Source organism: Egretta garzetta, unplaced genomic scaffold, assembly GCF_000687185.1.
Source record: "Egretta garzetta isolate BGI_Z169 unplaced genomic scaffold, ASM68718v1 scaffold15, whole genome shotgun sequence".
Classification (NCBI taxonomy): domain Eukaryota; kingdom Metazoa; phylum Chordata; class Aves; order Pelecaniformes; family Ardeidae; genus Egretta; species Egretta garzetta.
In genome coordinates, this window is record NW_009259798.1 from 5,103,797 (window position 1) to 5,130,690 (window position 26,894).

Genomic DNA, 26,894 nt, shown 5'->3' on the forward strand with positions numbered 1-26,894 from the left:
ATATGAGAAGCTATTCTGATCCTAACATTCTTCCTAAAATTCTTTCTAGTGTGACTGAGGACCAGGAACTTGTACTCCCAGAGTAAAAACAGATTTCTTCCCTGCAGACTGGCAAGCCTCCACTGTCAGGTATTAGATGTATTTTTCCCTAATGGCTTGGAAGAAGTACTCTCTGCAGGTAGGATATTGAAACAGCTCTTTTTGACATAGGAATCAAAAGTGACTTCCAAGTGAGTGCAGGCAAGGTAGGAGTTATGATCCTTCACTGCCTACCTCTAGTACCAGGAGCCTGATATTTATTGCTGGCCTTGAGCTGGCAGCAGAACGGCTCTGGGCGAGCTTGCCCTGGGCATGCCCACTTATAGAGAAGGAGTTTGAGGCTTAGCCCCTCTCCTATGTTCCTTCCTGTGCTGGATGAGGACATCAGTTACACTAGAACTTTATTTTCTTTCTCTGCAGACAGACCAGCCTGCATAAGGCCATAAGTGAAAGTCTCTTCATATTCCCTTGCGTGGGCATGTAAACCAAAGCATTCTTTAAAGTGTGGGTAGAAGAGTTTGGGTGCTTAAATCCGTCAGGACAACCACTCTGAGTCTGAGATATATACATATTTTGTAAGCAGTGTTGCAAACAATAGTCTTCTAACTGCTCTTATGTTATTTATAATCCAGCTGAATAATTTTAACATTATTTTCCAGCTCAAACATATGCAAAACCAGCTCTTGCCACAGTACAAACTAACTTATATCTGAAACATTTTTCTGAAATATTTTATAGATGAGTAAAATATTTTAGGGAGGAATAGGAAAGTTTAACTCCTTGAGCGATGATCAACTGCAAATGTCTATATAACACGAACATAGTTTATTTCTTGGCTTAAGATTACAATTCAACTAAGAAAAGATGTTATTTTTTAGGAACAGCGACTCCAGGCAAGATTTGTTAAAGGAGTTCTGTGATATTGTTGGAAACCAAAGATCATCTTCGGTCCATAGCAGAAGGACAGCTGTGTATGTAATTGCAGCAGAAAAGTAGTAAATAAATACAGCCTATTACTCCTTCATACAGTGGTGCAAAAACTTGACAAGTACTCAGTTCAGTCAAATTCGTATTAGGAGCAAGTTGCCCAGGAAAAAAAAAAGAAAAAGAAAAAAGGAAAGCACAAGAGAGTGAGACGATTTAGATAGAATGAGGTACCTCAGATACAGGAAGGTTGTTATCAACCCTCGCTGAATATTTATCATGTCACTATTCACTTGACACTGATTAAAAAAAAAGGGCAAAAAAAAGCACAGATCATTTGAAAGGAAAATATAGTATGTGCACACTAGATAATGTTATAGGTATTAAGTAATACCTCTTGCTTTACATTTGTGAGTAAGGTTACATTATTTAGTGTTGCAAAGGAAAGGCATCTTTGTGTTAGGCATTGGTGATGTGTGAGTGCTAAGGCTGAAATTCCTCTTAGGTGACCCAAACATGCCACAGAAATACTGTGTCTACAAAATCATTGTCCCCTTTGCATTTGTCTCTTAGGGGAACCCCTACGTTTTCTTTGTGTTGCTGGCAGGTTGAATGCAGCATGCCAGTGGACATGTAAGACCACCCACCCACTGGCCCCTGCCATCTCTGTGAATAACCTTATCTTTGGAGAACTCCACCTGTAAAACTCATGGTCTGGGTCAGGGTCGTAAACTATCTGCCAAACAATTAGTATTGCACAAGCTTTGCAGAAACTCAGTGTGTTAACTCAGCTGCCTCCAGAGGCCAGGCCTTACCTGATGATAATGTAAATGTTTCATGGCATTTGTTGCCACTTCTTGGGGTGAGTAAGCCCCATGAACATCGAGTAAATACAGAAGTTACTCAAAGAAAATATCTAAGTCCTCATCACCAACGTCTGCTTTAGACAGGGGCTGACTGGTGGATGGGGGAGCTAAGGAGAAAAAGAGCACAGGAGGACCAAATTAGATTTAAGTCTGTTGGGTAAATTTATGGAAGGAAGACACAGGTGCTTCATAGCACTGACTTCAAAGTCTGAAAAAGATACATGTGAAATATAAAACTTTACATTTTATACATGTTTTCTGAACACACATGCATGTATCCATGTACATAAACATGCAGGACCTTACAAGAGCTGTGCTGGTCCCTGAACAAAACAAAATATTCCCACCCCTTCCACTGCCATCTTTCCTCAACACTCCTCCCTGCCCACAACTCCCCCAGCTTCTCTGCACTCAGCCCCTCATCTCCATGTTCTTTAAATTTACCAAAAAACACTAGAGGAAGGTTTTAACTTGTTTATACTTTTCTATGTATATCTACCTAATCTTTTTCCACATTCACATGCCTCAGCTTCCTCCACAGCCATGTGTCACTGTCTCTGTTTCCTAAAGCTCACCCATGCATCTGCTCTTACCCATATTTTTTCCAGAGATGACAGCAGAAAGCAATCAATAGTTTCCGACTTGCTCACCATGTTGTGAACTGAGAAAGGACAACCAGAGCAGGATTAGTTTTCTCAGCACACCTGGGTACTCATTTGGAGTCACAGCATCTCCTGCGCTCCCCTTGACCTGCATGTCACCTGCTACTCACCACTGTTTCACACCAGGGTGTAAGTCACTCTCAGACCAGTATTGCAGCACTTTATTTGGTTCAGTCAGACTACCCAAGCTGCATTATTGTAGACAACTGTGTTTTCAGCCTTCTGCTTATATTGATCTTATTTTGTAGATAGTAGCGGACTGTTTAAGAGAGTAAAATCTTTCATAAATACAAAGATCCAGAAGATCTCATTTTGCTCAAATCAGTGGCAGATTTCCTCTGAGTCCAGGCAACCCAGACATGCAGCTGGGCTAAATGAGAGGATTACGGGAATGTTATTTTAATTTAACAATGTGAGGATCTGGGACCAAGGTCATTTATTAATTGAATATGGAAGACACTGGAGTAGTTTAAAGGCTCTAATGACAATATGATTATCTGCAGGGGAAACATTTGTCAGTATTTTCTTTTCCACCCTCTTTCAAGCCTGAGTGGGGGAGTGGATATGTTGCATTGGAAAGTCTTCCCAACGACAGATACAAAGGGGCAAGGAGATGAAGCAATTACAGTAGATGGAAGCCTGATGGGTGGGAATGGGGGAGGGGATATTCACTCTGGGTCTACAGTTACTGTAAGAGTTTAGGACAGTTTTCACATATTTATCCAAGATGGCCTTTGAAGTGTCTTGTGGGTAACAGTTGGAAGTCTGCTGTCACTGAGAGTGTCAAGGGACCCTGAAGATTTATGGCACAGCTTTCCCAGCAGAGGGTAATGGCTGCTACAGGAGAGAGGCTGAAACAGCTCCTTAAACTTAGGCGCAACTTTAGCTTTTGCACTGTTGTCCCAAGAGCTGAAAATGGCAGTAGTTACACATTCCTTGCACTGGCTGAGTGGGGTCTGTAAGCGACTGCCCACCTTCTTTAACTGTAAATCTCTGGGAGACAAAATATTCTATCAGTGCTCAGGAAACAGCAATCAATTTTAGTATCTCTATTCCTGGCTCCGCAGTCCAAGACACCCCAAAGAGATCTGAGTTCAAGAACTCTCTAAGCAGCCGTTCTCTAAAAGTCAGGCTCACTTCAGATATCTACACTAGATCTTTTTTAACCTTGTTATGTACATTAGCCCCAAGAGGGGTCTCACGGCCAAAATTGTCCGTACGTTAACTGCCTATAGGAGCACCCTCTGGGCCAGTGTGGAGGTGGCTTGGATCTTAGTGTTAATACAGAAGGATAGGCAGTGGCACAATCTCCCATTTTCCCATCCACGCTTATGAGTATTTAGTATGCCAGACAGCTCAAAGGCTCATTTTTCAAGCTTGCATCAGCCATCCCAGAAGGACCATGATGGTGATTTACGAGCACCTGTACTGAGGCCCCTCCGCATAGTCAGTCCCAAGTGTGCCCAGCGATTCCCCAGCCTTCCTCCCAATCGATGTAGAGAGGGGACGTAACCTCACTGCATGCCACAACTCGCCATTAAAAACAATGTAGGATCAGGGGTGTGGGTAGAGCCCAGCATCCCTGACACTTTGCTCATGCTTGTTGCAGTGTATAGTAAAACTTTGGCAGACTTTTCTTACTGAATAATCTTCTTAAGCAAAATCAAGAAATCTGCTTCCACAGAGCAAGAGAGGGTCAAGCAGGCCCCAAATATCAGAGTGAAGGATGAATTCTTCGGTTTGGTATGAGAGCAGACAGTGCATGAAAAAAGGTGACAAGGGGTCAGTAGGGGAACACACAGGATAAAATACTTTCATCTATTGTGCTGGGGTCAATAGGCTCCCATCAGGAAATCTTGAGTCCAAGATTAATTACTTGTTGCAGTAGGTATACCATTGTGTTCTGGAAGACACTGTGGTGACTTTAGGCATCTTGCAGATTTCTGGTTCACACAATGCAATCCCATATAAAAAAACAATAGTAGCTAAGAAAGTAGTGGTGGGTGGTGGTGAGATGCCTTTTAGCTCATTCTAATCAAACTCTTTTCAAAGATACCTCCAGCTTGGCTAGAAATGATGAGAAACTATTTGTTAAATATTATGAAAGAATTTCATAGCAATTCAGAATTACATGTCATGGCTATTAAGTTAGTGCACTTGGCAATTTATATGACAGAACACCTTCTTTTAAAAAAATCCCCAATCCATCTGTGTCCATTCCACTGGAAAACTTTTTTAATTCCTTGAATTCCTTATGTCATAAACGTGGGAGGCTCATGTTTGAAAACCAAGCTTCAATCCTATTTTTGTCAGCGTCCAAATATATGCTTCCCTTTAGAGCAATTAGACATAGATTTTTTTTTTTTTCAAATTGACATTTTAAATAAAATAAATAAAAAAACCTGGAGCCCAATCCTATAATCCTTGTTTTGGTGAAATTTCCCATGAAATTTAAGATTGTCAATACTTAATTCTTAAATTATTAAACAGAAAAAAAGTTCTGGTTGATTTAGAATATTAAGATTGGGTCTGTATGGCACATGCATATTTTAACAAGTGCTTTATCAACATTTTAGATTAAGACCTTTTCCATCAACTGATACTCCCTTCATGTCCTGAACTGCAGAATTGTGTTGTGCTGTGTTAGATCCTGCCTCATACCAATGACATGTAAAAAGACCAAAAGCCTTACTTTTGTCTTTGTGATTGAGATTCTTTATATTTGTAAAGACTTTGTAAGTAGGAGCTACTTTGCCATTTATTTTATTATTATATGTCTTCCCTTGATGTAGTTAAATCTTTAAATATAATTTCCAGTAAGCATATTCTCTAGTGGTTAATCTACTTATACCATAACATGAATCAAGTACACTACAAAAATCTCAGTGAATCTCTCATAAAATATCAACAGTTTACTAACTGCACTTTAGAAAACAAGGAAAAAATCATCAAGTGATAAAGGAAAATAAATTGCAAAAGATCAAAATACAAGACACTGTGTAGTTATACTACAGCTCATCATTTGAACTTTTAAAGCTTAGGATGTTTTAAATAAAATTTAAGCAAGTTACCTATGCTACATGTAACTGTGAACATGTTTGTATTGATAGCAAAGAGAAAAAAAACCCGAACAACAAAACACAAATAACTCCACAAACTACTTACTCATTTTGGTTGAACGAAGCCTGGTGTCCTATGGGATTTGTGTCTTACTGTTTGTTGTAAGCTGTGATTGAAATTTCCCAGTGGCTGGGTACTTCCACTTAGATATCTGGTGTCTGCTAAATTATGAACTTCTGCTGCGGTACTTCCACATCTGGTGTCTGCTAAATTATGAACTTCTGCTGCTACTTTTTTTTGCCATCAGGGCACTGAAAGGGACTTATGGGTCTCTTTTTGACCCTGTTTTCACAGGTGTTTTAAGGGCCTTGTAAAACTTCTATTTCTCTGTCAGATTGATTGACACTGTTCAGGATGTTCAAAAGTTAATGGGAAAACCAAAAAGAAAGAAAGGTAATTCATTTGCTTTCATTAACCTTCTTTTTTTTTTAGGAAATCTAGCTAAAATTTTTAGAGTAAGACAGAATATTTTTCTTTGTTTCCCAAGAAATTTTACACTTCCTTACTCTTTAGGGTATAGTTTTTCCTGTGTGCTTTGTAGCAAAATCTAATTCTTGCTATTGTGCTTAGCCAAGTGCAGGGATTAAATGAGGATGTAAAATGCCGTCCCTATTAAAGTACAGATGTTAGTTTTCTGGAGTCTCAATCAAGTTACCGAATCTGAAGGCCATCCTAACCTCTGTTTGCATACAATGGCCCCGCAGGACCATCTAAAGTAACAGAGATGTGGAATTGTATTACCTGAAATGTGAGGAGCAGTAATGGAAAAAAACAGTGAGGACTTCATGGAGGTATTAGTGATTCTGGGCATTCAAATAGTCTTGTAGTAAAATGTACCTGATTATTTTCTATGGCACAAATGTACCATATGTGGATACTGAACATATGATACAAGCTTTTCAACATGTGTAAGCAATTATTTCTTTCCTATTACTCTGCTTGTTTGCCTCATTAGCTTTAGCCATGCACCCTTCTTTCAGCTATTCTCCAGCTGTGGGTGGCTGTGGATCTACTGGGAAGCCCGCTGGTTGACTTACAGCCAGGTTGAGTTGTCCTACTTTGCCGGACCATTGCTGGTGATTGAGAAGCTGTTATGGACTTTCTTAGTTCAGTGGAAGGAATCCTATGGCCTCCAATATCTTTTAAATCAGACTTTTTAAAGTTTTGGAGACAAAGAGATATTATTAGATTAAAATGTTCTGTATCAAGTCAACATTTGCTAGCCTTTGTTTGCTGCATAATCGAAGTTGTGATTGATATACAGCTTAACCCTCCTTCTTTATAATTTTAATCCTCTGTTATATATTAAATGTGTTCAAAGGGAAAAAATCACATGCATTTTTTGAACCACTGACTTTGATAACACTTTTTTTACTTACAAGCTGTTATTTAGCATCTGTTGTGGGAAAGAACACACACATTCCTAGATATTTTTCATGGTCTAAAGACTTTAAGATACAAGAAAGAGTGACTGTACTCATATTAATTTTTCTGTCGTAATGCAAATAAGGAATGATGTGTGCTGGCTGGAGCTGAATCAGTAGAAAATAATGTATTCAGTGAATCCTGCCTCTCTGTTTCATATTGTTCATGGCCATATCATAACTCTTTTCTTGAACAGAGTTATTCTGAATTATTTACTATAGTCTACATTAGGTAGATTTTTGGCCGCATGCCTCAAGATGCTTGTTTGTATATGTGTCTGCAGAAGCTGTAAACTATACAAGGCGGCAGCCATGCCTTACAACAACTCCATCATTAATGCTTATTTTATGATAGCAGCTGTGCCCAGGTTTAGACACTACCACACAAAGCAGTGCAGCACCTAAATCTTAGATAATCCAAACAGGGGCAGAACCCACAGATCCAAATAAAATACTTAAAAATCCTGGACAGAGTTAGGTGAACAGCAGCATTCATGTCAGGAGGACTTGACAGGGTGATGTCTAAACTAGACAGCAAAACATGCTGAAGAAAATAAAAAATTTAAAAGCCCTGTTCTCCATCACATTCCTACAGCAAATGCCCCGATGAGCTTTAAGACTCTCAGCTGCAGGGGTTTCTCACTATTCTCTGTTAAAATACAGACAGAGGGAGAAGGAGAAGAGTAGCACGTGCCCACTATAAAATAAAAAATCCATAAAATGGAAGGGCCTCCTTCATCATTAAGGTTTCAAACCCATCTTTCTGTCTCATATGAATCAATAAGAGGAAAGGACAGAGTTTTTTTGCAGAAAATGTTAGCTGCTATGTCTTTATGGTGAAAGTAAACATCAACTCATTGAATATAATGTAAAGTGGAGAGTTTTAATAGAAAAGATAATATCAGACGAATACTTAAACACTGACTAAAGACTACAGTAATTGTTGTAGAATTGCTTCTATGTTTACAGTCCTATTTAAAAAACCAAAAACCCCTCCAAGGTAAGTAAAGCCACATTTACATAGAAATCACTAACAGGTACTTGGTGACACAGAAACTGCCTTGCAACCTTATACCAGCCAAAGGAGCTGCACTAACTTGGCAGCATAAGGGAAGGTATAATACTGTAGATGTGTGTGGGGAGAGGCTAGTGAAGATAAAAAGAGAAAGTGTAGGAGGAGGTGAATCTCTCAGCTTGCATTTGGTATGAAAAAGTTTTCTATTCTGTTGCTGTCTCTTTAGTACTCTAGTAAGTGTGGGGCAAGGATTATTTCTCTCTGTCCACAGGCTGTTCTGAACAGCAAATAATCCTGTGTTAAGTAGACACTGATTTCCCTTTCCACTGAGAACCTGTGAACCAAAGTCATCTGTGCCAAAATGAAAACTTGTTTCCTCAGACTGACACTAGACCCTTTATATTTATTCAGCTGTCAGAATTTATCCTCATTCTTTAAAGAGACGAAGGACCCTGGGAGCTTCTGAATTGTTAAAGCTGAGGGTCATGCTCTAAAGTCTTATGACTTTTATTATAAAGGGCATTTTTTATATTTGAAAAGGATTGACCAAAATCTTACTGGTTTAAGACACAGCTTGTATAAAGACTGTGAGGTCAACTTCTGCTCTGAGTTATGCCGGTGTAAATCTGGGATAATTTCATTACAACCAGTGGAGTCAATCCAGGAACATAATTATCCTGTTGGTTTGGGTCATGTGATGCCTATGGAAAACAATGGGAATTACATGCATAAACAACATGATGACTGAATTCTGAATAGGTAACGGTTACCAGGACTATTATTTAACCTGGCAAACATAAAAGACAGATATTATCAATTTTGACATCGATATAACGCTACAGAAAATATGAATATATGTATATATACATAGCATCTGTCAGAAAATCAGACACTCAGCAAAGAGCTATCCAGACACATTTCCAGTTTGTTTGTTTTGTGATTTTTTCCCACCAAACCCCTCAACTCAGAATACAGCTGAAGCTATTGAAGACATATTAATTTTCAGGTAGATGCCAGATCTAAAGTGAGAAAGCTTTTACTTTATTGTTTGTGAAAAAAATTAATCTTGGCTTTCCTAAAATTGTGATACTGGCCACTGGGACTACATTTTTTTTTTTAAATATCACAGTAGAAAAATGGGAGAAGAGTGTAAGCAACTGAAGTTATACTCCCAGGATTCACCAAATAGGGAATTGGTGGAGGAGCTGGAGGGTGTACTAGAGAATGTAAAAATATAAATGGCAAAGAAATTTTCAAAATTGTGGAAAGACAGGGCAAGTGATCTGAGCACAAACTTCACATTTGGTTAGTAGAGGTTACCAGAAGATTACCAGAAGGTCACCAGATGAGAGACACTGCCTACAACTCTGTTAGCAAACAAAGCAATGAACAATGAAATAAACAGCAGGGTGTCCAGAAGCCAACTGAAATTACCTGGTTATTTCCATAGTATTAAGCAATTTTTACCACTGTAAGTCCAAACTGTGTTTTGGGAATGGTTCCTGGCCTATGACGGCTTCTGAATCGAACACTCAGAAAGTGCTAGTTTACCATCCTGTCTAGACTGTACTCTTACCTAGAAAGATTGGACAAGATGATCCTTGAGGTCCCTTCCAGCCTTGGATTCTATGATTCTATGATACCAAGGACAAAACCTTGCTGCGGACCATCCACCAATTTAATTGCATAAACTAGCAAGTTCTGATGCGTGGGCCCTGACACCATTTCATTTACTGGCAGAGTTGTAGCTGGTATGTCTGAAGGAAGTTTGTTATCTCCAATATCCTTATTAACCTTAGCTTACCCATCTGACTTTCAAAGTCAGGAAGAGCTGATGTCTGTCACAGATACCTGCCTTGTGAGATCAGTTTTCATCTCTTGTTCCCAGGAGATCTTCATTGTACTTACTACTGAAGAACACTCCACAAGTTGATTTTTGGCATCTGTGCTACTAGGAAATAACTATCCTCCTCTCCAAAAAACCTAGAGTAGTCATATCATTTATTATGTGGTTCATTAATGTGATTCCTTCTCAAAAAATTCCAATCTTAACTGAGTAGGAATAATAAATAATAAGAACCTGGTTCGTTCTGATCTCAAATATATGATCTACTACTATACAGCTGAGAACTGTAACAGGAGCGACTAAAAGGAAAAACTGCTCCTAGAAGGGTAAGAATTAAAATGCAATTTATTCCCTAATTCAAGCAGGATGGCTTAATTTTACTAATCTTTAAAAAGAGATTCATAATCATAAACTGTGATTTAACAGTATACTAACAGTTACACCAGGATATTTTCATTAAGATATTAAACAGCATTGGGCCCGATATCAATCCCCGAGGCTCCCCACTTGTGGCAGATTCCCAGTTTGATAAGGAGCATCACTCTCTGGGTGTGACCTGTCAGCCAGTTCCCCACCCACCATGCAGACCACTTGTCTAGACTATAACACACCAGTTTCTCTAGGAGAAGGCTGTGGGAAACCGTACTGAAAGCCTTGGAGAAATCCAGGTATACAATGTCCACCTCTTGCCCCACATGAACCAAGCAGGTTACTTTGTCATAGAAGGAGATCAAGTTTGCCAAGTGAAATTTGCCCTTGCTGAATCTGTGCTGGCTTTTTCCAGCCATGTGCTTCATTTGATCTGTGATAGCCCCCACAAGAATTCATTCCAGAACTTTCCCAGGGTCTGAAGTAAGACTGATGGGCTTATAATTTCCTTGATCCTCCTTTAAGACCTTGTAAATAGGGGTGACATTAGCCTTCTTCCAGTTGTCTGGGAGCTCCCCTGATCTCCATGACTTCAAAAAGATTATGGAGAGCAGCCTTGCAACAATGTCAACCAGCTCTCTTATCACCCTCAGGTGGATATTTTCAGGGCCCATTGATTCGTAGGGGTCAAGCTCCTGTAACAGTTCACATACCAACTATTACTTCACTGATGGTGGGCCTGTGTTTGCATCAACCTGGATTTTCATTCCCAAGGCCTGGGACTCAACAGTGCTGGTAAATACAGAGGTGAAGAAAGTGTTGAGAAATTCTGCCTTTTCATTGTTGTTGGTGACTAATAACAGCGGGCCAATATTTTCATTCTGTTTATGCTTGTTGTTTACACACATGAGGAATGCTTGCCTGTAGTTTTTGACATCTCTGGCCAATTTCAATTTGAGCTGAGCTTTTGCTTTTCTAACTGCATCTCTGTATGGCCTGGAAATGCCCTTGTAGTTCTCAACATCCACTTTTCCATCTCTGGTACTCTTCTCTTAGTTTTGAGCAGACTCAGAAGTTTGCAGTTAAGCCAAAAGGGGTCTCTTGCTCCACCTACTTCACTTACCTTTAAAGGGGATGAACCATTTTTGTTCAACTGCCAGAACTCACTAGGTCCTTTATCCTCCATGGAAGCTTCCCACAGAATCCCTCCCAATTGAGCTCTGAGTGAGCTGAAGCTTGCTCTTCTAAAACCTCAAACCTTTGTCTTAGTACTAACCTTCAGAGTGCTCAGCAGGATCCCAAACTCCACAATACTGTGGTCACTGCAGCCAAGGCTATCACAAACCAAGATACAAAACAGGTTTTCTTGGTTTGTGAGTAACAAATCCAGCAGTACCTCATTCTTGGTTGTCACGTCTAACGTTTGTGTGAGGAAGCAGTCCTATATGCACTCCAGTAGCTTAATGGATGACATGTGAGCTGCTATGTTGTTCTTCCAACAAATGTCTGGGTAGTTGAAGTCACCCAACAACCAGGTTTTGTTGACCTGAAGCTTGCTTAAGTGAACCAAATATTGCTTCATTGGCTTTATCATCTTGGTTTAGAGGTCGGTAGCAGATGCCTACTTTAAGATCCCCCTTGGAGAGGACCCCTCTGATCTTGACCCAGAGGCATTCAATAGGGCTTCTGTAATTGCCATAGTTGACTTCTATACATTCAAGGTTCTCCTTAACATAGAACATGATTCCCCCTCCTCTTCTTCCCTGCCTCTCTTTACGAAACAGCCTATAGCCATCCATCACTATCCTCTGGTCATGTGAGTTGTCCCACCATGTTTCAGTTACTCCTGTGATACCACAACTTCCTGACTGGGTGCAGAGCTCCAGTTCCTCCTATTTGTTCCCCAGGCTGTGTGCATTGGTATACATACACTTGAGGTGGTTGGTCTTCTGGTTGTCATCTTGGGAGTCAGCCAAGAAATCATTTGTTCCTGCTCTGGTTGGCCTGTCTTATTCCCCAGTTAGTTGCAACAGTGTGAGCATTGCCACTTTGGACCCTGCCCCTGAGGCAGGGTCAATATGTATGAACCTGAACCAGGCTCACTCTTTGTTGCACAGTCATACAGCATTTTCCCAGTAAGCTTTGCAATCTCAAAGCAATATCAGTCATCTACGTGCCCTTATATGTCACCCCAGACAGTACAACACACATCCTAAGTTTCATGCCATGAAAACATCTTTTTGGCAGCTGCTACACACCTTTCGCATTACTTTGTATGTTTAGACCTAGAAAACACAGAAAATTCATAATTATGTCTTAGTATAAGAAACATTACATGAAGTCCAGAGGAGATACGAAGCGTAATGGATGTGAAAGTGCTAGTTCTAAGCAATGTAAGCACACAATGAACACCACAGAGTCTTGGTAACAGGGATTACTCCTGACCTCTTATTTACAGAGCTAGCCAATAAGGCCATGCTTCTCATAGCCAGACACGTCACATCTTGTAGGCTTATTGTTTTGGAAGCTGGAAAAATACTGATGAATTAATCCATCGCTTCATTCAAGCTCCAGAGTCCTGTCTCTCTATCCTTCGTATATGCATGTACGTATATGTATGTGTATGTACATATACACATATACATACACACACCTCCCTTCTACTTTAGATCACTTTAGCAGAACTATTTTTATGTGGTAAACTGCTGCCTGACTGTCACCAGTCCTATACTGTCCAATTACCTTCTATTAATATTTCTAGTCTTTTAATATGGTTTCCTTCTGTGGAAGCTCTCAAAATAGAAAAGGGCCTGCCATTGACTTTTTATAGTTGGGCTCCACATAGTTTATCTCCTTACCAAATGTTTTCAGCAATTTGAAGGAACAAGCAAGACAAGAGCAGAAAGCACTGGAATTAACATGAGACGTGTTCTTTGGAAGGAGGAGCAAGTTTTTGTTTCTCAGTTGCTTGGTAGTTTGTCTGGCTGTCATTTGTAAGATCTGTGTTTGATTAAAGTTTATATCATCTATCTGGGGGATGCATGTGGAGCTGGTCAGAAAAATTCCTGATGAAACAAAATTTCATAGAAGTAAGCTTGCTCACTGAACCTTAAGTGTTTTTGTCAAATTTCTCAGGTTTGACAGATTTTCCTTCAATGCAAGTAAGGTGTTGTGGTTTAACCCAGCAGGCAGCTAAACACCACAGAGCCGCTCACTCCCCACTGCCTTAGTGGGATGGGGGAGAGAATTGGAAAAAAGGTAAAAACCATGGGTTGAGATAAAGACATTTGATGAAACAACAGAGGAAAATACTAATACTGATATGACTGCTACGACTACTACTACTACTACTACTACTACTAGAATATACAGCATATACAAAACAAGTCATGCACAATGCAATTGCTCACCACCTGCTGACCGATGCCCAGCCTGCCCCCAGGCAGTGACTGCCGTCTCCCAGCCAACGCCCCCCACTTTATAAACTGAGCATGACGTCATACGGTATGGAATGGAACGGTACGGTACGGCTGGAGAGTTGGGCAAAGAGGAACTTGAAGTTCAACAAGAGCAAGTGTCGTGTGCTGCACCTGGGGAGGTCGAACCCCATGCACCAATACAGGCTGGGGGATGACCTGCTAGATAGCAGCTCTGCTGAGAGGGACCTGGGAGTCCTGGTGGACAATAAGCTGACCATGAGCCAGCAATGTGCCCTTGTTGCCAAGAAGGCCAATGGTATCCTGGGGTGTATTAAGAGGAGTGTGGCCAGCAGGTCGAGGGAGGTTCTCCTCCCCCTCTACTCTGCCCTGGTGAGACCCCACCTGGAGTACTGTGTCCAGTTCTGGGCTCCCCAGTTCAAGAAAGACGAGGAACTCCTAGAAAGAGTCCAGAGGAGAGCTACCAGAATGATAAAGGGACTGGAGCATCTCCCCTACGAGGAAAGGCTGAGAGAGTTGGGCTTGTTCAGCCTGAAGAAGAGAAGACTGAGAGGGGATCTCATCAACGCATACAAATATCTTAAGGGCGGAAGTCAAGAGGACGGAAGCAGTCTGTTTGCAGTGGTGTCCAACGACAGGACTAGGGGCAATGGATGCAAACTGAAACACGAGAGGTTTCAGTTGAATATGAGGAAGAACTTCTTCACTCTGAGGGTGGCAGAGCACTGGAACAGGCTGCCCAGGGAGGTTGTGGAGTCTCCTTCTCTGGAGATATTCAAAGCCCGCCTGGATGAAGTCCTGTGTAGCATGCTCTAGGTGAGCCTGCTTTAGCAGGGGGGTTGGACTAGATGATCTCCTGAGGTCCCTTCCAACCCTTACGATTCTGTGATTCTGTGATTCTGTGAATAGCCCTCTAGCCAGTTTGGGTCAGCTGCCCTGGCTGTGCCTCCTCCCAGCTTCTTGTGACACTGGCAGAGCATGGGAAGCTGAAAAGTCCTTGACTAGTCTAAGCACTACTTAGCAACAACTAAAACATCAGTGAGTTATCAACATTCTTCTAGTACTAAATTCAAAACACAGCACTATGCTAGCTACTAGGAAGAAAATTAACTCTATCCCAGCTGAAACCAGGATGGCATGGTTCTCACTACTACAGTTATGCTGTAGGCTCCTGAGGTTGTATTTGACTGGGAATAGATATATTACTGTCAAGAAGATAAATATTGGTAGAAATAAGTCATTATGGTATTTTACTTCACATATAAAATTTAGAAAACATATTCTGCTAATAATAGTATAGTTGCAACAGCCAATACGCTTTGCCAAAGTGCAAAGGATCCTTGAAAAAAATTACATTATCTTACCATTAGTAGTAGTCCAATAGCTGTAGAAAATAAACTTAGGTAAAGTCATCATGAACTTACTTACTCATTACATTATACATAAATTACATTAACAGATAAACAAAAATAAGTCAGTAACTAACATTTTCAGTTTTAGAACAGAACACTCATGAATAAAGCTTAGAACTTATGAAACTTATTACTAAATTTCAGAATGCAGTGACCGAAACGTGAAGAAAGGGTCAGATATTCTTAAAGGATCAGAAATTACCTTGATGTTTTATCCCAAGCAAAAGAAATAACTTCCAAAGGAAAACTTACTAATCAATAGATGAATGAATAACCTCTTCCAAAAAGAATGAGGATTAAGCAGAGAAACCATAAAGAATAAAAAAGAAGAATAAATAATCAAACCTTATGACTTAGAAATAATTAAAAGCAAGACATTTGGCTAAAAAGATGAGTTAAACCTTGCAGATATTGAAACAATTATTCAGCTGTAGAAGTACCTTAGAAAGAAGAAACAAAACTTCTGCTGCTCAAGATGAGAGTGTGACTAAAGATAATAAAGAATGTTCAAAATAATATGATTTTTTTTTTGCCTCAGGTCTCAAAAATTGTGAAGTAGTTGAACATGGGGCAAAGACCCTCATCTAATGAGAAAAAGATGGAAACAGTCACACCTCAGATGTGCAAAAACCTCAAAGTTTTCATTATATTCAAATAATGGAACAGAATAAGCACCAGGATAACCTCCAGACTCAGTGTGATGTCTCTGTATAAAAGACAAATGACAACAGATGCATTTGATGGCTTATTCACAGCTGAAAGAAAGAATAAGCTGAAATATTTTTGCAAGGAATTAAGAGAAATTTTTATTGTACGTTTTTTGAAAGCTGTGTTTAAGAAAGGCTAATTTAGACTGGAACAGACGCATTGAAGGTAGACTAGACACAGGTAGTAGACCAGAAGATCTTCATTGGTGTAAGTCACTGAAATGAAGATATGATTTATCTCCACAAGGATGCCATGGAGGCAAACAGCAGGAAAGTAAAATGTCTATTTAAGATAAATGGTGAACTTGGTACAAGAACAAATAAAGACAGACTAGTCAAGCATAAATTTAGGCTGGAAGTTGGAAGAAGCTTTGTAAGAACCAGAGAAGTGAAGTTATTTGACTCAATCATTCAGGAAGAGTACAGGAACGAATACTTACTCATACAGATAAATACTTAGAAAGTGGTTTTGTAATGTCTGTGATTTGCCTGTGCTGGAGGGGACTGGTCTTAGCATCATGAAAGTGCTCTTCTGATCTTATGTTCTTACTTTTCTACTTCAGGTTATCCCAGGGGAAGTTTAGCTTAGATATTAGGAAAAATTTCTTCACTGAAAGGGTTATCAGGCACTGGAACGGGCTGCCCAGGGAAATGGTCAAGTCAGCATCCCTGGAGGTATTTAAAAGACAGGTAGACAAGGTGCTTAGGGACAGGTAGATTGGACCTGGTGATCTTAAAGGTCTTTTCCAACCAGATGATTCTATGATTCCATACTCTAGCTCATGACCATGCAAGTTCTTACTGTCATGTGTCTAATTATTTCATTCCACAACTGCAAAAGTAACAGCTCATCTCAGGTTCCTGAAAAGCCTGTACTGTACAAGTAAATAAGCAAAAACTGATTTATACAGAAGCATTTTGGTATCTGAGAACTAGGAGAGGATCTGGATTCTGTACTTGTAAGAAGCTGCTATCCAAGTAGATAGCCTCATATACTGGAAAAGTAAAGATGTTTGCTGGCTGTGCATCTTCACTAACCAGGTGCTCTTATCATATGAGGGAGATTCATCCCTTCAGAAGTCTATAATATTCTCTTCTATATCTTAGTAAGTCTCTTTAGGTTCACTTTACAGACAATGAAAAGGAATAGACACCTTCAGGGCTTGATTTGTCTGACCTGTTTTACATGAGTATATTTGAAAATCTAGGATGAATTGCATCCTAAACAAGCCTATTTCCTCTTCTTTATAAAGAAATCTCAGATAAGCTGCATACCTTCTGGGCTACATCTATACTCACAGATTAAACACTGCCAAGGAATGTTCTGGGGTACTGGTACTCAATGAGCTAGACTGTGAAATTATCAGAATGGTCCCTGGCATGATTTTGACCTCAGCCAGCTAGCACTCTCCCCAAAAGTTCCTGAGCACAGTTTAGGATTTAATATGGGCAGGAACTGTTGCCAGCGGGCTGTTTGATTGCTAGAGGAATTTATTGCTATGTACACAGACTGCTCCATGCCAGTTGGCTTCCACAACTAAGAACAGCCCTGGGTACATTTTGTTTAGTAGGATGGTGTGGCTGTGTTAGATAGACACCTATCTGTAGTGTCTCCTCTTTAGGAAATCAGTGCAGTGTCAGGTGGCATAATTTTGGGAACTATGTTCATTGTGCTTACTTAAACAACTGATATTTCAGTGACTTCAAGCAATCTCAGTAAAGCTAACCAATACATAAGACAAGGTAGGATCTACCAATCAAAGATAGGAGCATGTTATAGTTCAGTAAAGTGAGGCTGTACTGAAAGTGGCACACTTTGACCTTAAAATTTTCTTTTTTTTAAAATAAGTTTTAGTCCATTTCAGGTTAAAAATAGCTCATGCTGCTAGACTAGATTTTCTTTAGCTATTTATTCTCCAGGTCATGTAATCACAGCTACAAATTGTAACGAGTTTTTTTCCTTACCTAGTTTTGCCGAGTCAAACATTTAGAACAGACAGCTTTAATATGCTCCTAAAAGAAGAATGGATTTGATCTTCCGGAACTGCTGTCTTCATAGGTCTTCAAAATCAAAAGCAGAGAAAAATTTGAGTGATATCACAATCTCAGTCTTCTCATTTCAAACACCTGATGTCATTTTGTCTGTCCATCAACACTCACTCGTAGTTATTTGGAATGAATGGAGCTACAAAGACACTCAAAGTTAAAGCATGCAAGAAAAAGTGAAACATAGTATTAATCATGGAAGCCTTTTCCCACCACTTTGAAGAAAGGTATTTGTATTACAGTTGTGATTCCTGATGCAGAGGCCATGATTAATGGCAGTTTTGACATTAATCATAGGCCTGAATGAAATTCACTTATTTAATTTATGCTATTTTGGGGGGGGATGAGGGAGGTGTGTGCAGCAGGGAAACACTGTGCACAGTCCTGGCCAGAAGGCTTCAAAATTATTTAAAGTTGCCAAGATTAAGACCAGTTTTATTAGGCATTATACAAATATTTTCGGGAAAACAGTGTCTGCACCAAACTTCCCAATTCAAAGATAGCTGACAGAGTAGAGGAAAGACAAAGGAAAATGACGTATTTAAGATCACAGATGAGTAAAAAAGAATGCAAATAAATCCTAGCTCTCCTGGTTCACAGCCCAGTAGTGAATGTGAATTTATATATTTCTTTAGATTTCTTAAGAAACCAAAGCTACAAGCTGCCTAAAGGCATATATAGATGTGTAGGGCATATATAGATGTGTAGGGTATATAATCACTGCAGATCATGTAGACATACCTAATTAATTTAATGATTTGCTTTGGGTAATGTTACCAGTCTGTCTGTAATAACATAGAGCTTCATACATACAGCTGCAAAATTTACTTGAGGAATTGGGTGAAAACTTATCCTCCCTTTCGGCTACATCTATGAAAGCTGTGGCATCTGTAGTACAGGCAGACCTACGAAAAAGTGGGCTCTAATTAAGAACGTATTATGCAAAAATTTTGGTAATTCCTTAGCACTTCAGTTTATTATTTCTCCCTTTCTTTCCCCATCACAGACGGAGAATCACTGTTGATAACAGCATCATGCATGGGGGATTAAGTCATTCACTATGACACCTTTGTTAGGTTTTCTACAGAACTGTTATAGCGAGTGCATTTCTTTCTGCTGTTCTTCCTCTACACTCTCAGAAAAGTAACTTACCAGCCCAATAAAAGGATGATTACTGGGCACAGGCCAGCTGTGAAACCAGTTCTCTCTCTTGAGAACTTTACAACAGCCAGGATGGAAGAGGAACTCTGTTAGATTCCCCCAGTCCTGCTGCAGTCAGGAAAGCCTAAGGGCATACATCACCTCATGTGTGGCTTGTTCTGTTTGCTTTTACACTTGGCAGGCTCCTAAGACTCAGGAATGCACATCCTTGAATAAAAACTATCTATACAGTATGAGCAATCGTTACATCTGATTAGGAAGCATGAAAAGAAACACACATGTGGTTGACTCTGCTCCTCTGATGTCTGCGGCTTTTTGCTGACAGGAAGGAAACCCTTTTTAAAACTTATTTTTTTAAGAGTTCAAATAGATTTCAAACTATGTGAGCCAAAACTTGCTCTCAGTTACACCCATGCACTCATATTGACTAGACCATGAGAGCGCAGCATCTCTCCAGAGACAACCAGCTTTGCTTTGCTTTTCTGAAGCATTTCTTAATCTACATCAAACTTACAATAAAATGTACAGACTGTTTCCACAAACAACATCCACCCTCCAAGCCTAAGTCAAGAATGGATCCCAACTAGGTGAACTGTACAGGGATGTCCACAGATATAAGGCTCAAGGGACTACCATGACCTTTCTGTAGAGTGGATTTATATTCACTGTTCCTCCTTTGGAATAGCTCTCGAGCTGTTAAGTATGTTTAAATCAGGTAGGAAAGTGCAAAAAACACATTTGGGTAAGCTTCTCTCCAGCATTATATATAATCATTTAGGTTGGAAAAGACCTTTAAGATTGTCAAGTCTAACTGTGAACCTAGCACTGCCAAGTCCACCACTAAGAACCACACCCACACGTCTTTTAAATACCTTCAGGGATGGGGACTCAACCACTTCCCTGGGCCTGTTCCAATGATTGACAACCCTTTCCATGAAAACGTTTTTCCTACTGTCCAATGTAAACATGCCCTGGCGCAACCTGAGGCCATTTCTTCTGGTCCTATCGCTTGTTACCAGGGAGAAGAGACCAACATCCACCTCCCTACAACCTCCTGTCAGGCAGTTGTAGAGGGTGATATGGTCTCCCCTCAGCCTCCTCTTCTCCAGGTTAAACAACCTCAGTTCCCTCAGCTGCTCCTCATCAGACTTGTGCTTCAGACCCCTCGCCAGCTTTGGTGCCCTTCTCTGGACATGCTCCAGCACCTCAATGTCCTTGTAGTGAGGGGCCCAAACCTGAACACAGTGTTTGAGGTGCGGCCTCACCAGTACTGAGTACAGTGGGACGAGCACTCCCCTGCTCCTGCTGGCCACAGTATTTCTGATAGAAGCCAGGATGCTGTGTGCCTTCTTGGCCACCTGGGCACCCAGCACCAAGGTCAGACTGACAGGCCTATAGTCCCCCAGATCTTCCTTCCGGCTCTTCTTGTAGACGGGCATCATATTTGCTAACCTCCAGTCAGCTGGGACCTCCTGGGTTAGCCAGAACTGCTGATAAATGATGGAAAGGGGCTTGGTGAGCACTTCCGCCAGCTCCCTCAGCACCTTTGGGTAGTTCCCATCCAGCCCCATACACTTGTGTGTGCCATATTATTTGCAAGATGCAGAAAAGTGCTACCTATGCTATTGGTAAGGCTGTGCAACTTCAGGCTCTCTGCATAATAAGCTTGCTATCTCTGCAAATACAGTACTGCTTTATAGTTTCTAATTCCTGAATTGGGTTATTGTCTTCCATCACTGAAATCTCTTTGAAGTCATAGGCATAAGTTCAACATGTCCAACGTCTTGAAAATGCCTGCTGTGTCTCCTCTGTGGGGGTCTAACAAATTTTGGTAGAATGCTGGCATGTGAATTCAGAAGCACAGTTCAAAAATAAGCCTAAATCTCTTAGGCAACTAACAAGGCCACAGGCTGTCTAAAAATCAGTTTCCACTGACACTTAGACCTGGATCCATTCCATGCAAACGTAGGCACCTTATTGAGATAGCTAGGGAAGATCTCCAATGTCTGATTAAAATATTTTCTGTTCTTCTGGAAGTGCTGATTTCTGTCCATTAGAAGAATTGCATGGCGATTTCACTCATGAGTCATGTGTTTCAATGAAGGTTTAGATTTAGAGCTGAGGCCAAAGTTGGATCTGGCCCTTTTTTCTTCCTCTTTAAACTCCCTCCAAAATCCAGTTTTGGTGCTGAAGGCTGTTACAAAATATTATGACATGACCAGTGATAGATTGAATCCTACAGAACTGGAACCCCGTCCATTAAGTATTCCCTAACCTGCATTTTTGCAGTTGATTGTTTCCCCCTAAGTATATCATCTTGCACTTGTCTCTGTTAGGTAGCATCCCGGGTTTTATCCAGGTTAACCTGCTAGGGAGTGTTGGTAATTTTCCGTTAAATATTTCCATAATGTTTTTAATAATGTGAACATCTACCTTGGGTTCGATTTTCGTGCTAGTTTTCAGTCTGTTTAATTTAGGAATTGCAATAGGTTTTCTCCATTAATTGTGCCAAGATTTGGAGCACATGAATAGTATGAAATTGCTTATTAATGTTTAGGTTCAGTAGCCATAATTACCAAGTCTGTCACTTATATAAAGTGATATGATTATAGCTAGAAGTAGCTTGGTGAAGTCAAGAAAGGAATCCATATATTAGGAGAACAATGCTTCATCTATCCTTTCATTTCATCCACCTGTTACAATCAATAATGTTTGCGATGAATATCTGAAAATTTATGTCCACACAAACAAATTTTTTTCTAATTTTACTGCACAATCATTTAATATTTATATAATCTGAAACAGATAAATTATCAGAACTTAAACAGAACTCACTAAATTACACTGCTTACACTACAGACATTCACTGTTACCATAGTATATTACATATACTATACACTCATTTAATATAAGTGGAAACTGCTTCCAGTACAGATAAAAGGCAACCTGAACTGCTAACACATAACTTGACTATCTGAGAATTTCACAGACAGATCTACATTTCTGCAGAATTACTCATTCTGTCAAACATATTTCATTAAGTACTTTAAGGAAATGTCCGTTTTCACACTAAGAACATGTAAAATCCCTGGGCATTTGCGATTTTCATGTGAAAGCCATTACCTTTTTATAAAAAGTTCTATATTCCTTCACTTGTGAGTAGACTGTATTTTTACTCCTAATTTCCTCAATTTCACTAGCAAGATTGTTTTGCTTTAAAATAAACATCCTGAAGTAAAAATTTTCATGATATTATATCCATTTTGGGGTTCATAATGAGATTCCAAAAGCTCTGTGATTTGAGTTGTTTTCCATGTTGCTCCAAAGTTTTTTTTGCACATTGCACCTGACTTACCTCCTCTCACAGTAGTGTTGTTACTTGATTTCTAAGGTGTCCTGGTTTGGGCTGGGATAAAGTTAATTTTCTTCCTAGCAGCTGGTATAGTGCTGTATTTTGTATTTAGGATGAGAATAATGTCAATAGCACATTGATATTTTAGTTGTTGCTGAGCAGTGCTTACACTAAGTCAAGGACTTTACAGCTTGTCATCCTGCCCTGCCAGCAAGAAGGCTGGAGGTGCACAAGAAGTTAGAAGGGGGCACAGCCAGGACAGGTAATCCAAACTGGCCAAAAGAATATTCCATGCCATATGACATGATGCTGAAAAAAAAAAAAAACAACTGGGGGGAGCTGTCTGGTGGGGGGCACAGCCACTGCTTTGGGACTGGCAGGACATCGGTCCATGGGTGGTGAGCAATTGCATTGTGCATCACTTGTTTTGTCTATTCTTTTATTATTATTATTGTTATCATTGTTGTTATTATTGTTATTTACCCTTCCTTTTCTGTCCCATTAAATTGTCTTTATGTCAACCCATGAGTTTTACCTTTTTTTCTGATTCTCTCCCCCATCCCACTGGGGGGAGCGAGCAAATGGCTATGTGGTGTTTAGCTGCCTGCTGGGTTAAACCACAATGTAAGGAAAGAGGAGAATAACGAACACCACATAACAGCCTGATTTCCCCTATGTCACATTATCCACCCAAGAGCTTAGTTTGGGCACACAATAAAAGGCAGCATACGCTGTGACTAGTCAGTAAGTATTTGTGACAGAGCAAACTGATGATGCATTTCCTACCCTCACTGCAATTTTACTGGCCTTGATGACTATGTAGTCCTCATTATTAACATATCATACCCTACACACTGTTGAGTCTCAGAAAGATGCTAAGCAGCTGGAAGCTTGTGCCGAGTGCCAGAAGGGAAACAGGCTCCCACACACAGAGCTTAATGTAACAACAATCCTTACTTATTGGCAAGAGAGGGGGTGGGTGTGTGTGATGGCAGTTTAAGAAACTATAAATCTTTCTCATCTTGTGTCAAAAATGTCACTCAGGCTGAAGGCAAAGAGGTAGTTCTAGTGCCAGTCCCTGACTTCTGGGACTTGATTTGGCGAAAGGACCACACTCTTTGCATGTCCTTTCTCTCCTTCTTCATGCTGTGCATCATTTCAGCTGACAGATTTACACAGGAAACCTGGCTCAGCAAGGCCTGCTGTAGTTGGTGGCAAACAAGAATATGAGGGAATTAACTTCTGGCCTGCTGACAGTGGCTAAATCTGCCAAAGCAGAGCTGGGTAATTTGGTTTCTTTCTTTTGTTGATTTTGTGCCAGCCCACAAGAGAGGATTAAGCAGCTAAATTCTGCATGGAGAACTCTACCCCTTTCGCTCAAATCCTATTGTCTTGACAGAATGACAGTAGCTAGTTGTGCCAATCTTTAACATCTTGTTGGCATTTCCCCAGAACATATCAGCTTTTGGTCCCTGAAAAGAGGGATTTGTTAAAGAACTAACGTTAAAAAGAATAAAAAAAAGGACAGAAGAGGATGAGAAACCGTGGAGTAAAAGTTTGGCCTTGTATTAATTAAAGGAACAAAATTCTCTAATCCTGATGGAGACTCCACAATGAAACATGGGTAAGTCCTTAGCTCTCCTGCCATTGTAGCACATTAAGAGTGCTTGTTCCCTGTTATCCACAGTATTTGTTTAACACAGGAGCTATTCTTCATTGAGCTCTGAGAACCTCTGCATTCATTTCACTCATTAACTTTGGGTAGAGAACCCCCCAAAATAAGGTCTTCATTTTCACTATTGGTAGAGTATACTTACGTCACAAATAAACTAAGGATGAAGCAATTCTTTTTTTTCCAATGCATCAAACCATCCCAAACCTTCTCTGAAAGTCAGATAGGCTTCTTTAAGAGCTAGGGAGAATGGAATGAAAGGGCAATGAGGTATTTGATTTTCTATCTCAAATCCAACATTCCCTAAAAAGACTTAAGTCTAACATGCTTCCAGACTTAAACTGTCGTGACTTTTAAGACCAACTCATCTGACTTCCTGTGTAGCACAGGCCTGAAGACTTCATCCAGTGTTTCCTGACAAAGCCTTTTCAGGGAACAGAAAAAACCTTCCAGAAAGACAGGTGGCCTTGGGAGGTGGTCTTCAATGGACACAGGAGTCGTGCCATCAGGACTAGATATCCTTCGGAAGAGCAGGTAGGAGTGGATTTACTCATATCACAGTCCAGCAACTTGTACATTTGAACATGAAGAAGTTTGAAAACATGTTCAGTTACTAACTTTAATGTAAAACTCCAATAGTTTTGCAGCTTACTATTTAAAGTACCACGTAGCTCCTGAATGAAAACTCCAATGTGAAAAGTAAGGAAGGTAGTGATACTTTCTTTTGGACCAAGTAACACTCACGTTAACCAAAAAACCACCACTGCAGTATTCCTTCCTAAATCATTCTCAGTATACCTTCTACAAGGCATCAAGATTTCCACAAAATTTAGTCTCATATTTCCTTGGCTGCACTCAGAAAATAAGAAAATGATGGAGTAAGTTCCAGGATAACTTTTCCACTGAATTATATTAAGGTGAGACTACTATAAGCCAGAGCATTATCATTAGGAAAGAAAAATGCCAATCTGACACCTAAACCAGGAAATGATCTTTGATCAAATCAAACAAACAAAAAAAATCACAAGTATTTAAAGCTGATAATTTTCTCTATTTAATTTCCTGTTCTTATTTTAATGGCGTTAGTTGCTTATCAATTCTAACACAAAAATTTGGAATAAGCCAAAGAAAGCAGATCCAAATCCAGATTTCACTAGTTTGAAACTACACTTTCTGCATTTCATAAATGTATGTGTTATTATAGAGTGTTATATCTATAAACATACATATATTTATATCATTCAGATTTTTAATATTAATGTTTAAGAAGTGCTCATGCAGCATTTTGAGTTATGCTTTTGCCTTTGCTTCTCCCTTTTCTTTTTTAATGGAACAGTTCGAGCCATATTTTTCTGAGAGGAGAAAGAAAGCAGATGCAGAACGTTGGAGCAAGGTGGTAAGTGAAGAAACTAACGCATCATTGGCAAAATCCCAGTCCACTTAAAGACAAAATTATTGTTGTCTTTAGTTTGGTCACTGTTTCTCAGCAGTCTGTTCTGCTGACAAAAAAAAGTTCCTTTTTTTTGGAATGATATTATTTTTCAACACTAACCAATACCAGAACCACAGGGAATGATGCTCCACAATGGGGAAAGACCATGACAAACTAGACTATTGGTGTTATCATCAAATCTTGTTTGTGAAAATCCCAAAATTTTTACCATTCTTTTTCCCTAAACTATCAACCCTCATTAATATCTCAGGAGAATGACATACAACATATTTGGGTCATGATGACACTTTGGTACATTTTCAAGGTGTTAATCTAGGTTTCTTTGTGAACAAAGAAGGACTTGTGGGTAATGTGATGTTTGGAGGCCATCTTGGGCATAGAGATCATGCAAAGATAGATTTTTTGATTCTTGGAGAAGTAAAGAGGGGGTCAGCAGAACCGCTACCTTGGACTTCCAGAGGGCAGGCTTTGGCCTGTTTGGGAGCCTGGTTGACAGAGTCCCTTTGGAGGCAGTCCTGAGGGAGCAAAGGAGTCCAGGAAGGCTGGACATTCTTAAGGAAAAAAATCCTAAAGACTCAAGAGCAAGCTGTGGTGAAAGATGAGCCAGCAGGAAAGAAGACCAGCCAAGCTCAACAGAGAGCATTGGCTGGAACTCAGGAAAAAAAAGATTTTATGACCTTTGGAAGAAGGGTTAGGCAACTCAGGAGGACTACAAGCATGTCATCAGGTTATACAGGGAGAAAATTAGAAGGGCCAAAGGACAACAGAAGGAGGGCTAAGGAGAATCTCCATCCTTTATTGGATGTAGGGGGAAAGACTGAGAAAGAATGGGAAAAAAGCTGAGCTATTTAACACCTTTGCCTCAGTCTTTTCTACTGACACCAGTTGTTCATAGGGTACCCAGCCCCCTGAGATGGAAGACAGGGATAGGGAGCAGAATGAAGCCCCCATAATCCAAGGGTTTCTCAGGTTAGTGACCTGCTACACCACTTAGACACACACACAGGTCTACGGGGCTGGATGGTATCCACCTAAAGGTACTGAGGGAGCTGGCGGAAGTGCTCACCAAACCCCTTTCCATCATTTATCAGCAGTTCTGGCAAACCGGGGAGGTCCTAGCTGACTGGAGGTTAACAAATGTGATGCCTGTCTACAAGAAGAGCCGGAAGGAAGATCTGGGGGACTATAGGCCTGTCAGTCTGACCTTGGTGCTGGGGAAGGTTATGGAGCAGATCACCCTGAGTGCCATCACACGGCATGTACAGAACAACCAGACGACCAGGCCCAGTCAGTATGGGTTTATGAAAGGCAGGTCCTGCTTGACTGACCTGATATCCTTGTGTGACAAGATAACTCGCTTAGTGGATGAGGGAAAGGCTGTGGGTGTTG